Source organism: Camelus ferus, chromosome 1 (genome assembly GCF_009834535.1).
Source record: "Camelus ferus isolate YT-003-E chromosome 1, BCGSAC_Cfer_1.0, whole genome shotgun sequence".
NCBI classification, from domain to species: domain Eukaryota; kingdom Metazoa; phylum Chordata; class Mammalia; order Artiodactyla; family Camelidae; genus Camelus; species Camelus ferus.
Window position 1 is genome coordinate 48,119,250 of NC_045696.1, and position 11,061 is coordinate 48,130,310.

Consider the following 11,061-nt stretch of genomic DNA (forward strand, 5'->3'; position numbering starts at 1 on the left):
GTATAATCTTGTGTATCTATTCTACATATGCCTGTCAGTATCTACAAATTTTGAACTCCCAGTCTATCCCTTCCCAGTCCACTCCTCCTTGGCAACCACAAGTTTGTATTCTATGTCTGTCTGTTTGTTTCTGTTTTGTATTTATGTTCTTTTTTTTTTTTTTTAGATCCCACATATGAGCGATCTCATATGGTATTTTTCTTTCTCTTTCTGGCTTGCTTCACTTAGAATGACATTCTCCAGGGATATCCATGTTGCTGCAAATGGCGTTATGTTGTCATTTTTTATGGCTGAATAGTGTTCCATTGTATAAATATACCACATCTTCTTTATCCAGTCATCTGTTGATGGAAATTTAGTCTGTTTCCATGGATGACTCTTCTTTTCTAAGAAAAATGCGTGTACATACAGAATTGTACATTCAACGTTGATTTAATCCTATGTCCTCATTTTGCAGGTAGTAAACAGATACAGGGAGGAAATAAACCACATGATTAAGTAGAGGTAAAGTCTGGCTTAGAGTATCTTCTAATCTAGAAGTCTGGTGCTTTCATGATCCTATAGGATAGCTAAACAAGGGACAAAGGGGAATAAGTAGAAGTAAAGTGGACAGACATAAAAGGGATTCAAACAAAAGCAAAGAAATATTTATCAAAGGTATTTGCTGAAGTGAATGACAAAAGAGGAAGTAATGTGCAAATGACAACATGACCAACAAAATACTTTTTTTTTCCTACTTGAGGATAAGACCTCTTTACTGCTAATGTTAAAAATGAGAGGCAAGGATTAACCAAGAAGATGAAGTAGAAGGACGTTGAGCTCACTTCCTCTCACTAGCACACCAAAATCACAACTAATTGCTGAACAAACCATTGATAAAAAGGACTGGAATCTACCAAAAAAGATCTACAACTAAAGACATAAAGAAAGAACCACAATGAGATGGTAGGAGGGGTGCACTTATGATATTATCAGATTTCATACCCTCTGTGTGGGCGACCCACAGACTGGAGAATAATTATATTGCAGATGTTCTCCCACAGGAGTGAGAGTTCTGAGCCCCATGTCAGGATCCCAGGCCTGGGGGTCCAGCATTTGGAAGAGGCGTCCCCAGAGCATTTGGCTTTGAAGGCCAGTGGGGCTTAATTGCAGGAGCTCCACAGGACTTGAGGAAACAGATATTTCACTCTTAAAGGGCACATACAAAATCTCATGTGCACCGGGACCAAGGACAAAAACAGTAACTTCATTGGAGCCTGGCCAGACTTAACTTGCTGGTCTTGGATGATCACCTGGGGAGGCGGTGGGGGCAGCTGTTGCTTACCCTTGGGACATAAAAACTGGTGGCTGACATATTGGGCAGTATTCATCTGTGTGAATTGTCCTGGAGGCCGACATCTTGTTTAAGCCATTAGCACCAAGATCTGGCCTCAGTCAGCAGCCTGTAGGCTCCAGTGCTGGGATGCCTCAGGTCAAACAACTAACTGGTGGAAACACAGCCCCACCCATCAGCAGACAGGCTGCCTAAAGATATTCTGAGCCCATGACCTCCTCTAGACGTACCCCTAGACAAGGCCATGGCCACCAGAGGTCTAGGACCCAGTTCCACCTGTCACTGGGCAGGCACCAACCCCTCCTGCCAGGAAGCCTGCAGAAGCCTCTAGATCTGCCTCATGCACCAAGGCGCAGACAATAGAAGCAAGAAAACTATGATCCTGCAGCCTGTGGATAGCATCCACAAATGCAGGCCAGACCCTAACCTGGGACCAGCTGGCTCCTGGCCCTTGGGTGATGAGACAGAAGTGTACCACTGGGACACACAGGACATCCCCTACAGAGGACCACTTCTACAAGTTCAAGAAATGTAACTAACCTGCCACATATGTTAAAATACAAATGCAATATTTAGACAAAATGAGGTGGCAGAGAAATATGTTCCAGAAGAAGGAGCAAGATAAAACCCCAGAAGAACAACCAAGTGAAGTGGAGATAGGCAATCTACCCAAGAAAGAGTTCTGGGTAGTGATCATAAAGATGATCCAAGAGATCAGGAGAAGAATGGATGCACAGAGCAAGAAGTTAGAAGTTTTTGTTGTTGCTGTTGTTGTTTTGTTTTGTTTTGTTTTTTTAAATTTAGAACATATAAAGAACAGCCAAACAGAGTTGAAGAATATGATTAACAGAAATGAAAAATACGATAGAGGGAACCAATAGTAGACTAAATGAAGCAGAAGATCAGTGAGCTGGGAGACCAAGTAGTGAAAATCACTACAGTAGAAGAGGAAAAAGAAAAAAGAATGAAAAGAAATGAGGACAGTTTACGAGACATCTAGGACAATAGCAAGATTGTGAACAGTCACATTGTAGTGGTTCCAGAAGGAGAAGAGGGAGGAAAAGGGTCTGAGAAACTAACTGAAGAGAAAATAGCTGAAAACTCACTAACCTGGGAAAGGAAACACTTACTAAGTCCAGGAAGCTCAGAGAGTCCCATACAGTCCCAAAGAGGAACACACCAAGACACATAGTAATCAAGTTGACAAAAGGTGAAGCAAAATATTAAAAAACAGCAAGGGAAATGCAACAAATAACAAACAAGGGAACTCCCATAAGGCTTTCAGCCGATTTTTCAGCAGAAGCTCTGGAGGCCAGAAGGGAGTGGCATGATATATTTCAAGCGATGAAAGGGAAAAAAGCCTACAACCAAAAATACTCTATCCAGCAAGGCTCTCATTCGGATTTGATGAAGAAATCAAACGCTTTGCAGGTAAGCAAAAGTGGAAAGAATTCAGCAGTGCCAAACCAGCTTTACAACACATGCTAAAGGAACTTCTTTAGGCAGAAAAGAAAAGGCCACAACTACAAACAAGGAAAGTACAAAATGGAAAAGCTCACCGGTAAAGACCAACATACAATAAAGACAGGAAGTCATCCACATGCACACTAGGAGGGAGGTTAAAAGGCAGAAGTAGTAAAATCACCTGTATCCAGAATAAGCAGTTAAGGGATACACAAAACAGTTAGATGTTAAGATATGGTATCAGAGTCAGTAATTATGAGGGGATGAGAGTACAAATGCAGAATATTTAAAATGCTTTTGAAATTAAGAGATCAACAATTTAAAACAAGCATGTATGTATGTGTGTGTGTGTGTGTGTGTGTGTGTGTGTGTGTATAGTGTTATAGATACATACTATTCTACCAAAACCTCATGGTAATTATAAACCAAAAATCTGTAAAAGATATACATACAAAAAATGAAAATGGAATCCAAACATAACATTGAAAATAGTCATCAAACTGACAAGAGAATGAAGGAAGAAAGGGGAAAAAAAGGCCTACAAAAATAAACCTAAAGCAATTAACAAAATTTTAATAAAACATACATATCTATAATTACCTTCATTGTAAGTGGATTAAATGCTCCACCAAAAGACACAGACTCGCTGAATGGATACAAAGACAAGACCCGTATATATGCTGTTTACAAGAGACACACTTCAGATCTAGAGACACATACTGACCAAAAGTGAGGGGATGGAAAAAGTATTCCATGCAAATGGTAATCAGAAGACAGCTGGAGTAGCTAGACTTATATCAGACAAAATAAACTTTAAAATAAAGACTGTTACAAGAGACAAAGAAGGGCACTACATAATGATCAAGGGATCAATCCAAGAAGAAGATATAACAATTGTAAATATCTGTGCACCCAATGTAGGAGCACCTCAATATGTAAGACAACTGTTAACAGACATAAAAGGAGAAAACAACAATTACACAGTAATAGTGGGGGACCTTAACACCCCACTTACATCAATAGACAGATCGTCCAGATGGATAATCAGTAAGGAAATACAAGCCCTAAATAACACATTAGACCAGATGGGCTTGATATTTATAGAGCATTTCATCTGGAAGCAGCAGAATATACATTCTTTTTAGGTGCAAATGCAGGATAGATCATATGCTGAGCCACAAAGAAAGCCTTGGTAAATTTAAGAGAATTGAAATTGTATCAAACATCTTTTCCAATCACAACACTATGGGACTAGAAATCAACTACCAGAAAAAAAAAACTGCAATAAACACAAACTCATGGAGGCTAAATAATATGCTACTGAATCACCAGTGGATCACTGAAGAAATAAAAGAGGAAATCAAAAAATGCCTAGAGACAAAGTGTCTATGATGATGACCTGAAACCTATGAGGTGCAGCAAAAGCACTCCTAGGAGGAAGATGTAGACCACTACAGGCTTCTCTCAGGAAACAAGAAAAGTGTCAAATAAACAACCCAGTCTTACACCTAAAGCAAAGAGAGAAAGGAGAACAAACAAACCCAGAGTTAGTGGAAGAAAAGAAATCAGAAAAGATTAAGGCAGAAATAAATGAGATAGAGGTGAAAAAAATAGAAAAAAATCAATGACACTAAGAGTTGGTTCTTTGAAAATGTAAACAAAATTGATAAACCTTTAGCCAAACTCATCAAGAACAAAACGGAGAGGGCTCAAATCAATAAAATCAGAAATGAAAAAGAAGTAGGACTGACACCACAGAAATACAAAGGGTCGTAAGAGATACTAACAACCCTATGCCAATAAGATGGAGGACCTGGAGGAAATGGACAGATTCTTAGACAAGTATGATCTCCCAAGACTGAACCAGAAAGTAACAGAAAATCTGAACAGACTAATCATGAGTGCTGAAATTGATATGGCAGTCGTTTGAGGAAGAATGGAGACAGGATCTGATAGGGCAGGTTTAGCACACATTGACACAAAGGAAGGCGAGTCGGTTTCAGCTCACCACCCAACAATATTTGATGTTTGCATGCTAAGGTTCATACAGAAATCTGATTTCAGCTACTTGCTGAGCCTAGGATCAAGTTCTTGGACAACTTTCTCTCTCTCTTTTTTTTTTTTTTTTTAATGGTTTTGCTCTCACATGACCAGTTCTGTGTTCAAATTCTAGAAACATCTCAGTTGGTTTTAAGGAAGCCTCATGACTAATGTCTTTAACAAGAACAGTGTTTAACAAAAATGTGCTGCCTAATTCTGGTGTTGATTGTATGAACGCTTCAGCTCTGGGAGCAGTTCTTGCTGCTCCAGGCTTTGGTCATTTGCCCCTAGCATAATCCTCATCGTTCCTGCTGGGAGCAAGTTCGTGGCTTGGAACTTGGGGAGGCCCAGTACTGCCAAGTTCAGGTCAGAGCGAAATGGGCACGGGCGGCTGCCGCTGAGGATGAGGAGTGAGGGTCGCATTCCAGCACACCGTACTGCTTCCTGTGAAGGCTCTTGCATCTAATAACGCAATATAAAAACAATGGCTCTTTCCTGGCGTTGTCAGCTATTTGTTGGTCAGAGGAATGCAAGAAGTTTAATTTCACCTTCTTCATTTGCTGTCCTAAGGGACAGTTGATGTGTCACTGGCTCCTTAGATGGAGTTGAAATATGTTTACAAAAGCTTTAAGATCTTCACTTGACTATGCAGTGACCCAATAGGATCACTATTATAGGATTTCATAAATAATAAAGGCTTTTAGAAAATAATACAACCAATAAATTTTTATTCAAATCTACTCTGTTTTCAAAACTATGGCTAATAAACTAAAGATAAGGAAGTATGTTTGTTAAGTATAAAGAAATACAAGGAAAGTTTAGCCCCAGGAAACTAACATCAAAGAGTTGGTTGACAGGGAGAAAAAATTCATACTCGTTCATTCATTTATTCATCCATTTTTCTCATTCAGGTAATAAAGCTCTCTCAAATACTTCTGATGTATCAGGAATCATAGTATGTGTTGAAGATGCAGTAATGAACAAATAAGTGGCTCAAACTGTTAAAGGTTTTGGAGTTCACCTCAGGTTGAGCCTATGAAAGCGTACATAGAGAATGGGAGAATGAATTTGTGAAAGGGAGCATCTTCATAGTGAATCACCATGGTGGATTATATTTTTATTTGATTTTTTTCTCCTCACTTCCTTGCCCTAGATGAGCCTAGGTAAAGGAGCAGCATAGAGAACTGAATTAAAAAGTATGTAAGAAGCGTTAAGCCAGTCTGTCACTGCCATGGAAGAGATGATCATGTATAATGGATTTGTTATGCTGTACAGAATCTGGTTGACTTTGTTAGAGGATGGAAATAGCAATTGTCATATCTCCATTCCCCTCTCAGCTCTTTCCCTTTCTTGACTAAATGGAGCTATTTGTTTATGCTCACCTGCTAGAATTTAACAACTAAGAATACGCTGGAACATCAGCAGTTTTGCCCTGGCAAAGTGCATCCTGTGAATGACCCTGCTGACAAACTTATATTGTCTTAACTGTAGCACAGCTTGCATTTGTCACAGGTGAATGGGCTCAATTAGCAAGAGAGACAGTGTTTCAATCATTAAAAAAAATAAAAGGCAAACAAAGAAGAAAACATTTTCCTCTATGTGTTCTGAAGGAGAGGTGACATTGTAGCATATGATTTTTTTTCCTTTGGGTTTTACAAAGAAAGCAACTAAAGTAAAAACAAAAAAAACAAAAAAAACCCCAGCACATTATTTAGCAAAGTGATTTGAAGCAAAACTGCAGGGCAGAATTCTCAAAAGATGTTAATAAGGAGTAAGGTTTTCCGTGGGTATTAATGTTATCCTTACATATCCTCAACTTACATGCTTCTCTATTTTGCTTATTAAAACCCCAGGGGAAATATTGGGTATTTGCTGTGATTTATATAATGAAGCAGATAACCTCAATTTTGCCTGAACTTATGCAATTTTGGGAGAGACATTACTTCCTTCGGCTTATGGGATGGTATTTAGTATAATGAAAAATAAACTTTTTAGATAGTTTCATAATGGGTTGAATGAAAGTCTCAGCCTAGCCACTAACCATTTAGGTGGGCTATGTGTGCCTTGATTATAGTGATAATTATAAATTCTCAAAGTGTTGTGAACCAAATTAAATAGAACTATGAAAGCAGCATGACGGACAACTCAATATTAGAAAAGGGGATAAATTGGCATTTAAAATGAAAATCTGACTATATAGTGTCTCATAAAGAGTTGAGTATTAAGCTTAGAATTAAATTGTGAAGAGCAAGACAAGATCAGTGTTCTAGAGAGTAGGACAGAAACAGACAGAAAGAAGAGGGAAAAGATCTGAAAACAAAACTAAAATGGAGACCGAGGAACTATCTTCCAAGAAAAATTATCCGTATCTCCTTGCTTCTCTGCAGCTTCTAGTTCAGTTATGCATTTATTAATTTATTTAATAAATAAGCCTTCATCTAATTTTTCTTAAGTGTCAGGAAACAGATTAGGTGTTGGTGATGCAATAATATATAAGACATAGACCTATCCAAAGAAATGTTGATCTAATAGGAGATACAAATGTTTAAACAAAGAAATACAGATGAGGTTAAGGTAGGTTGGGTTCTACAGGTAACTAAAACTACATTTGAAGCAGAAAGAATAGTGTGAATAACTTTGCCTTGATCTAAACCATGCACAGTGCTGAGCAAAGGACACCTGTCACCACCTCCAGAGGAGGCGTCGCCCTGTGTGGAGGACAGTAGAAATTGAATGTGGGTGGAAGGAGAGGGAAAGAATGTCTCGGTTTACACTGACAAGGAGTCAGGGAAACAGTGTGTGTGGTGAAGAGCAAGTGGTTATGTTTTGCTCTAGAATAGTAAGGCTGTTAAAGATACTAAGACCACTTTGAATGTCAGAGGTGAAACCTAGGGTCGTGTGATCAATGGGAGAGCCATGGCTGTTGAACAAGAAGGGAAAAAAATATGAGAATGTAAAAATTCGATGAGAACGTAACCAAATTTAAGATAAAAAATTAAGCAGAATGAGTCTTCATGGCCAGTCTTACTACACTCTTCTCTCCCAGTGGGAACCCCAAACCTGAGAAGCAGAGAAACACCTGTGCCTCAGATCTCTCCCTTTGTTCTACACTCTTGATACACCTTTCCTTCTTCTCTTGGTTGGTCCATGTGAAAGAGGCCACAGCTCAGGGAAGTTAGTAAATGTACTGTCTTTGTTTCATTACTTTGTGATATTCCTCCCTCCATCTCTATAATTTATTTACCTTAGGATTAAATTAAGTTGCTCAGTGGTCTCCTGGGGCATGGAGAGAAGGGACATCTGGTTTGGGAGGGCAGATTTCCTGGGCAGGACCAACTGTCTGGATCCTCCTGAATACGGATCCATCAACTTTTGCTGCCTGGAGGAGGCCACATATTTTCCCCTGGACTGAACTTCACCTTCTTCAGACTTGCTGAGGGCAAAGGCTAGAGAAGATAGGAATTTGTTTATTGCACAGTTTTAAAATAATGAATAAGGAAAACTTGTCATCAGGGTTTGCTAAGATTCCACCTTATACCCAGTACACTATTTTTATCTTGTGCTAGGATATATATTAAAAGGAGAAAAAAAATCTAAAATACTTGAATAAGGTTGTATTATAACAATAATATTGTTGGCAGTATCTGTTCTTCAGCCTGATGTGATTTATTTATTATTCTAATGTAGTTTTATCCTTTGTAATTTTTGATAATTATTTTTTCCTTTTTTATTGCAAAAAAGCATGTGAAATAAAAACTTGAAAGAACAAAGTAATTAAGTAGGATGAAACTGCATTCAAAAAAGATACAATGCAATTGACTGTGTTTAAGATAAATGCACTAACTTGTTTAAATAATGACATTGACTAAATTGCATTATTCTACAGTAATATTATCATTAAATATTCAATATGTATCAAATTACTTTGCAATAATACATATTCAATATCTAGGTATATTCTGTCATAATAGATATTCAACACAATATAAATATACAATTAAAACTAAACTTATAGTTTCATCAGAAGTTTCTGTGAATATTCTTAAATATTGGTGCCTAGTAAAACATTTCAGCAGGCTGGGAAAACCAAATGTGTGTGTGTGTGTGTGTGTGTATGTGTGTGTAGTTTTCTAGATGGAATAAATAATTATAAAATAATTATAAAATGAAGTGCATTAGCCATACATGCAGAGTAATCAAGTCCTTGGCTGTTAGACACATCAGCTTGTGAACTTCCAAAATGTATACTGAGGAATATCCTGAACATATACTGTTTAGGAGATTCAGAACAGTTTTATTCAACCTTATTGTTCTCATTTTCCCCTCATGTTCATTAATCAATCAGTCAGTTCTTTTTCTTTTATTTGTCCACAAATAGGAGCTATTTTAGACACTTAGATGCAGCAATAAAGAGACGTAGGGAAGAAAAGTCTTCTCACGAAGCTGATGTCCTGCTGAGAGATGGAATCAGTAAACAAATTTACAAGTATTTAATATCATTTTAGAAAGTGTAAGTTTGATGAAAAACAAAGCAAGGTAGAAAGAAGAGAGAGGATTTTACTTTTTAAGGCAGCATTCTTTTGTGAGGAAGTAATTTTTGAGCAGAGACCTGATTGAAGTGTGGGACAAGCCAAGCGACATACTGGAAGGAAAGAATTCAGGCTGGTGACTGGAAGGGATCGAAGGAGAGAGTGGTGAGGGGTGAATTCACAGAGATAAGCATAAATCAGACCACAAAGGGCCTTTATATCATGATACAGATTTTGGAATTTATTCCAATTATGATAGAAAGCCATTAGAGAATTTTGAGCAGAAGAATGATATAATTCTATCTATATGTTTCAATTGTCAATCTGGTAGCACGATGGAGAACAATGTGGGGGAATGAGCATAAATATAAGGAAATGAGTTATGAAGCTAACAAAGTAATCCAGACAAGAGATGTGAAGGGCTTGAGCCAAGTTGGAGTTGGTGCATAGTGGAAAATGGTAGTCCTGGCAGAACTTGTTTATGATCTGGATGTGGATGTGAAGGGAAAAGAAGAAATAAAAGATGAGCCCTGGGTTTTCTCCTTGAGCAACTGTGTGAATGGCAAGACCATTTACCAAGATGAAAAAAATTGGGGCAATAGCAGTTAAGGGAGAGACTAAAAAATTCTGATTTGGATAGGTTAATCATCATGTGAATATGAGATTTTCACATGGAGATTTTAAGTAGACAGCAGGATATATGAGTTGAGAATTAGAGGGAGAGATCCAGGCTAAAGTTATAAGCATATAGGTGGTTCTTAAAGCCATTGGGCTGGATGAGATAACCAAGGAAGAAAACGTGGGTAGGGAGAAGGGCCAGGAACAGAGCCTAGAGACACTGCAACATTTGAAGATCAGGTATAGCAACGAAGACCAGGAAGGAGTCACAAGAACTACAGGGGAAACGAAGAGAGGTATTGTCTTTGACCTGGGGTTGGCAAACTAAAGCCTGCGTGGCAAATCCTGTCTGCTGTCTGTCTTGTATGGCTGTCAAGCAAAAACAATAGGTTTTACATTTTGAAATGGTTGAAAAACATCAAAAAAGAATAATGTTTTTCAGAAACAGACTCAGACATAGAAAACAAACTCAAGGTTACCAGGAGGAAAGATGGTGAGAAGGGATAAAATAGGAGTTTGAGATTTGCAGATACTGACTACTATATATAAAATAAATAAACAACAAGCTTGTACTATATAGCACAGGCAACTATATTCAATATCTTGTAGTAACCTATAATGAAAAGAATATGAAAAGGAATATATGTGTATGTATGACTAAAACATTATGCTGTACACCAGAAATGGAAATAATGTTGTAAACTGACTATACTTTAATAAAAAATTAAAAAAAGAATAATGTTTTGTGACACATGAAATTTATATGAAATTCAGATTTCAGTATCTCTGAATAAAGTTTTATTGGAACACAGCCATGCTCATTCCTTCACATATTGTCTGTGGCTGTTTTTGTTCTACAACAGCAGAGTTGAGTAGTTGCAACAGAAACAATATGATCCATAAAACCAAAAAGATTTAATGCATGGCTTTTTACAGTAATAAGCCATTAATGGAAGGACATGTTTCAAGAAGGAGGAGTGATCAGATGTTTTGATCTCTGCTAGAAGGTCAAATTAGAGGAGGTGAGACTTGACCCCTGGATTTGGCAAGATAGAGATAATTGATGAGCATGTTAAG